Source organism: Hordeum vulgare, chromosome 1H, assembly GCF_904849725.1.
Source record: "Hordeum vulgare subsp. vulgare chromosome 1H, MorexV3_pseudomolecules_assembly, whole genome shotgun sequence".
Lineage (NCBI taxonomy): Eukaryota > Viridiplantae > Streptophyta > Magnoliopsida > Poales > Poaceae > Hordeum > Hordeum vulgare.
The window spans coordinates 266,540,328-266,547,672 of NC_058518.1; positions in this window are offsets into that span (position 1 = coordinate 266,540,328).

Below are 7,345 nucleotides of genomic sequence, written 5' to 3' on the forward strand. Positions count from 1 at the left end.
GAATAACAACAACGGGGCATGTTCCAAGTTGTCAGACTTTCAGCACACTAAGCCTCCCAATTTTGGCCAAACCGTGGATCCAATTGAAGCCGATGACTGGCTAAGGACTATGGAGAAGAAACTAGACATAGACCATTGCGATGAAGCAGAGATGGTTCCTTTTGCCACTCACTACTTAGAAGGGCCAGCGGTTATATGGTGGGATAACACAAAGGCAACATGGCCCTGTGGAGAAGAGATTACATGGGAAAGATTCAAGGAAGCATTCCGCAAATATCACATCCCTACCGGTATAACAAAGGTGAAGCAAAGAGAATTCCTTGCTCTTACACAAGGAGGCATGACAATAGCCGAGTATCTGAACAAGTTCAACAATCTGGCACAATACTCTACCCATGATGTATCCACTGAGGAAAATAAGATATATTGCTTCCTAGGAGGTCTGCACCATACCCTCCATTGTCAGCTCTGTATGCTGGACTTTCCAGACTTCCAGACTCTTGTGAACAAGGCCTTCATAGCCGAACGAGAGCTTAAGACCGGGTACGATGACTGCAAGAGGAAGTTTGAACCCAAGAAGGACAACAAGGAACAGATTGCACAGAAGCCATGTACCTGGCAACCAAACACCACAGTCTACAAGACTACCTGGAACAACAGTAACAATACCAACAAGACACTGAGCCAGAACAAAGCCTTCGGCAAACAACCACTACTAAAGGATTGTCGCCGCAACAACACGTGTTTCACTTGCGGCCAAAGTGGACACAACACAAAGAATTGCCCCACCAATAACGGAAAACCATCCTCTGACATCAAACCGCACGTCAACACCATTGGACGCCGCCCTAACCCTAAATATAATCAAGGACGCGTCTACCATATCTCCATCGAGGAAGCGTGCGAAGCTCCACAAGTCGTTCTCGGTATGTTCCCTGTTAACAACATACCCGCAGTAGCTTTATTTGATTCAGGGGCTTCCCACTCATTTATTTCGAGGAGTTTTGCCACCGTGCACAAAGTTTCCCCTTCGTTGTTGGATAAGATCATGGTGGTACAATACCCTCACTCTATGCTCAGAACAAATCTCATATACTGAGATCTGGAAATACTGATATAAGGAGTTACATTTCCACCTGCACTTATTGCTATCGAATCCTCATGATTAGATGTGACACTGGGAATGGACTGATTGACCCCCCATCAAGTGTGTATCAACTGTGCCACCAGAACTATGATGCTGGTTAATCCAGCTGGACAAACAGTCCAATTTCTTGCCAACATGATGAAGTCAAGGAAAGGAATGGCATACCAAGCAAATGTCACAGACATGAACTTGATTCCGGTGGTATGCTAATTTCCGGACGTGTTCCCCGAGGAATTACCAGGAATGCCACCTGACCGGGAGTTGGAGTTCGCGATTGAATTAGTCCCCGGTACTGCCCCAATTTACAAGAAATACTACCGTATGCCAGGTCCAGAGTTGGCAGAGCTAAAGAAACAGTTGGACAAATTACTGCAAAAAGGATACATCCGTCCAAGCATCTCACCATGGAGATCGTCAGTACTGTTTGTGAAGAAGAAGGATGGAAGTTTGGGAATGTGCATAGACTATCGTCAACTGAATGAGGTCACTATTAAAAATAAGTACGCGCTCCCATGCATTGATGATTTATTCGACCAGTTAAGTGGAGCACGAGTATTTTCCAAAATTGACCTCAGGACTCGGTATCATCAGCTAAAATTTAGGAAATAATATATACCCAAGACAGCGTTCACCACCCGATATGGCATGTATGAGCTTACGGTGATGTCATTCGGACTAACAAATGCTCCCTCCTATTTCATGAGCATGATGAACAAGGTCTTCATGGATTTCCTAGACAAATTTGTGGTGGTGCTCATTGATGATATCCTGATATATTCTAAGGATGAAGAAGAGCACAAGCGACACCTCCGTTCTGTCTTGGAAAGACTGAGATCCCATCAATTGTATGCCAATTCAGTAAATGCGAGTTCTGGCTAAAAGAAGTGGGATGTTTGGGACACATCCTGTCAGAACAAGGTGTGTCCGTCGACCCCAGTAAGGTAACAACAGTATTAAAATTGAAGACACCAGTCTCAGTGACCGAAGTCCGTAGCTTCCTGGGATTGGAAGGCTACTACTAACGATGACGGAATTGCTTAACAAAAAGGAGATATTCGTATGGACGACAGAATGCGAAAGCAGTTTCGTAGAACTAAAGACAAGACTAACAACCGCACCAGTCCTAGTCCTTCCGGACATTCACAACAGTCCTGACATTTACTGTGATGCTTCCCGACGAGGAATCGGTTGTGTGCTGATGCAGGAAGGAAAGGTTGTAGCATACGCATCTCGACAGCTACGACCGCACGAAGAGAACTACCCCACACATGACTTGGATCTAGTAGTCGTGGTTCATGCCTTGACAATTTGGAGGCATTACCTTATTGGACAACGGTGTGAAATATTCTCAGATCACAAAAGTCTTAAGTACATTTAAACCCAGCCAGATTTGAATCTCAGGCAACGACGATGGCTTGAACTAGTCAAGGACTACGACCTTGGGATCAATTATCATCCAGGAAAAGCCAATGTGGTTGCAGACGCTCTTAGTAGAAAGCCAATCACGGTAAATGCATTAATGGGAAGTACGCATCCGAGACTCCAAGAAAAATTGGCTAGTCTGAACATGTTACTATGCGGTCCAACTACTCGAAAGACCCTGGAAATTACCCCCACCCTCATAGAAGAGATCAAGAAAGCTCAAGGATCAGATGAAGGAATTAGGAAGATCAAAGAGTCACTGCCGAAAGGGAAGGACAAATCCTTCCGAGTGGATGACCAAGGCATCTTATGGTTCGAGAGACGGATATGCGTCCCCGACCAGGATAGCCTGACACAGCAAATACTCAGAGAAGCTCATGATTCTGCATATTCTATTCATCCAGGAGGTACGAAGATGTACCAAGATCTAAGAAAGACATTTTGGTGGTCAGGAATGCGAAGGGATATAGCCTATTATGTCGTCTGCTCTGATATATGCAACAAGGTTAAGGCGGAACACCAAAAGCCCGTTGGGTTACTACAACCTTTACCTGTTCCCCTGTGGAAATGGGACGACATATGCATGGACTTCATTGTCGGACTACCCAAGTCGACAAGGGGCAATGATGCTATCTAGGTCATTGTGGATATGGTCACTGAAGTAGCCCACTTTATTCCGGTAAAGACCACTTTCAACGCCAGCCAACTAGCACAGTTATACATGTCCTGGATAGTAAGCCTCCATGGAGTACCCAAGTCGATCACCTCGGATAGAGGCTCTCTATTCACCTTGGCATTCTGGCTACGACTACATCAAGCTTCGGGAACCATGCTGAAACACAGCACATCATACCATCCTCAAACTGATGGACAGACAGAAAGAGTGAACCAAATACTGGAGGACATGCTTCGGTCATGTGCTCTCACCCATGGACCCAAATGGGAAGACAGCCTACCCTATGCAGAATTTTCTTACAACGATAGCTATCACACAAGTCTGAAAATCTCACCGTTCGAGGCATTATATGGAAGAAAGTGTCGTACACCTTTGAACTGGTCCCAAACAGGAGATAGTCGCATCTTTGGAACAGACTTGATGCTGGAGGCTGAGAAACACGTCAAAGACATTCAGGAACGCCTTCAAGAAGCCAAGTCCCGTCAGAAAAGCTATTATAATCCAAAGCACCGGGAAGTGACCTTTGAACTAGGAGAATATGCTTACCTCCGAGTAACCCCCATGAGAGGAGTAAAAAGGTTTCGCACACGGGGAAAGCTCGCACCAAGGTATATCGGTCCCTTTCCACTGATCGCGAGAAAAGGCACAATCGCCTATCAGTTAGAATTACCGCCCGAATTGTCAGATGTGCGCGATGTCTTTCATATCTCACAACTAAGAAAGTGTATTGCACCGCTAGTTAAGCAGGCAGATATGAGTGAGCTAGAATTAGCTTAGGATCTGACCTATGAGGAGAAACCCGTCAGAATCTTGGATGAGATGGAAAGAACTACCAGGAGTAAGGTGCTCAAGTTTTATAAGGTACTATGGGAACACCATACCGAGGAAAGAGAAGATTTCTTGAGATCCGCATATCCATACTTGTTCCCTGAGCAACCAAATCTCGAGGACGAGATTCATCCTAAGGGGGGTAGGTTTGTAACACCCTGATTTTTCAAACTTTTCTTTTCAAAATATTTTGGAGTTTCACTTGCCAATTGGTGGGTTTTCAAATTTTCTCAAGCAAGTTGGATTGTGAGTCTCTGATTTCTTGTCCCAAGCAACCAAAAACCTTTTGCCTCTTGCCAAAACATTTCTTGGAATAATTTGCAATATTAAAATCTTTGAAATAATTCTTTTTGTATTTTGGGGAATTATGGCATCACCATGGGTTGTTAAGCAACCTATAGTTGGGATAAGCTATTAACCCCAAAACCTTTTCCACATGTTCTCAGTATCATATGATTTCAAAATATTCAAAAACATTTCATTGCCCAATGTAAAATTTTGGCTAGAATAATTATTTCTTTTCTGACCAGAATTGTCACTTTGTGAAGCAACCCTATTTTTCCTGTTTTAGAAAATTCCCAATAAATTCCCTTAGCTCCAAGGGATCATATTTAGTTCAAATATGTTAAAACATCTGATGGTCCAGTACAAGTTTTGAGCAGGAAAACTCTGCTAAGTTTCTGTTAAAACTAAACCTTTGTGAAGGAAGTGCTAGCTAGGGGTGCACCAATGATCCATAAATTTTTGGACATGTGCGAACTACTAAATAACAATCCTCCACCAAGTTTCACAATTAGTAGGCTTGCATGTGAGTGTCATGGTCTCATTTGCATTCTGGACCAGAAAGATGGTTTACAAAGGAACTATATTCATTTGATCTTCAAATCCTTTCAAACCTTGTCAGTTCGTAGTCTTTCCTATGTTGATTAACCCAAATATGCTAGCTTGCCCTTACCCTAACCCATTTGATCTCTAGATCCTCCCCAAGTCTGCAGGCAGAAGCTGTAGTTGATGCTACACTTTGCAGGAGTGTGTGACTCGTCGAACTAGTGATGGATGGTGACTAATAAGAGTATGGTCGACGCAATGGACAAGGTCCCCGGGCTTGTGTGGCCTTGTGGCAGACGTAACCGTTGTGACCACGGTACTGGCATGCCACAACGTGTGCTCTGTGCAGTCCCTGTGGCAGCTGAGCCGCTCGTGTCGTCTGTCGCTGCCCCCTCCTTGTCCGTGGTGTCGAGGGTGCTCCTAGCAGTCGCGTGGCACCTCCATAAGGCCTTGGGTCACCGAAGAAGGTCCCTGCCGCTCCCTGCCAAGCACCTCCATGGATCGAATAGTCGGCTCCAGCCACTGTGGTCGTCCATGAGCCCTTAATGGCGTAGGAGGCGTCCCATCGGCTCTCTGCCCTCCTCCATCACCTTAGGTCGCTCTGCGACGGCCAGCTCACCCCTCAGCTCCAGTGGCCGAGCTTATCCTCGCCACTTCGGGAGAGATCGGCCGCGCTCGTCGCCGGCCTATTTAAGGGTCACCCCGACCCCTTCGAGCTCTCCATCCCCATCCCGCAACCTCCAATTGGCCCCCCAAAGAGCGAGCCAAGGCCAAGAGGCCCTCTGGCCTCGAGTCATCGCCGGAGCTCCGCCGCTTGCAACCCCACCGCCGCCAGCTCCAACCACCCTCCCCAGAGGCATTTCAACCACACCATCGATATCAGGGTTTCCCCCTAGTGCTCCCCGACCCCTCGCCCGAGCCAATCTCCACCAGAACCACCGTCTCCGACGACCACCCACCGCTGCCGCTGCCGAAGAAGAAGGGACGACACCGTCCGTCCATCTCTCGACGCGCTGCAGGAACGTGCGTATTCGTCGTAGACCAGCCATTCCATTCCTCCTATTCCCAAGCATCGCCATCGTCTCTAGCACCGGCGACTATCGCCGGAGAGCCACCGCGTCCCTGTCTTCCTCCCCCTGTCTTTGTTTAAGAGGCAGGCCCCACCTACCAATGGCTGAGGCCCGCGGCCAAAGCGGTAAGTGGAGGCGCCCCCTCCACTTTACGTCTTCGATGTGGCCTTTGTTAGGTTCTTTTTTTTCAGAATTGACTAGCAACTTTGATCATTTATATCTTTTTATTCTTAAGTCCAAATCACTTGATTCTTTTTGCATTGAGTTGGTACTGATCCCTTCTATTTTCTGGTAAAGTTTGGTATTTTTATTACACTCATAGAATTTCTGATTAATAAAAATATGTTATATGACTTTTTCTTTTATTTTGCTATTTCAAATATATTTCAGAAGGAAACTTTGAAGACCAGGAGTGTTTGAACAACCCCACTGATCAAGGCAAGCCATTATATCCATGTGGTGTAGTATTGCATAGCATAGCATATTCTTTTCATGCATTATTCGCACTTATGTGCTACAAAATAAATGCATAATAAATTATCAAATATAAATATGTGCTTACTGTGATAAATCACTATATTTATAATAACTTAGTGGTTGATCTTGAGTCACCTGTCCGGGCATAACCGTACAACCACATCTTGCCGATATGGGACGACCGTGACTTGAGCTGATCGCCTGATCTTTCATCGGTACCTCCAAAGAGGGAGGGTTATGCACGCGTGCTACCTTGGCCCAGTAGGCGGTGATAACCCTGTGAGCCCAGGTGAGTTGTGTTGGGACCGTCCCTAGTTGGTACATTTTAGTTTGGCCACGATGATGGCAGGTGTCATGAGCACACAGAGCCACCTAGGGCAAGACTCTGGGGGAGAATGATTGCCGGTGGTACGATGAGAGAGTCACGGGTCAGGCAAGTTTCGTTGGAGCAATGCTGGTCCACCCGAATGGGGTCACAAGGTGAGTGCTCCATAGTGTGGGTAAAGTATGCAACCTCTACAGAGTGTCAAACCTATTCGAATAGCCGAGTCCACGATAATAGATGATACGTCCATTTTGCATCATGCTTTCATGTTGATATTTATCACTTTTTGGGCTGTTATTACACTTCATTGTACAATAATTATGCCTTTTCTCTCTTATTTTGCAAGGTTTACATGAAGAGGGAGAATGCCGACAGCTGGAATTCTGGCCTGAAAAAGGAGCAAGTTTGAGATACCTATTCTGCGCAACTCCAAAACCCATGAAAATCAACAAGGATTTTTTTTGGGATTTATAAAAAATACTGGGCCGGAGAATTACCGGAGGGGCGCTAGCACAAGGCCACAAGCCTGCTAGGCGCGGGCCCCCCTAGCCGCGCCTAGGGGGCTTGCGGGA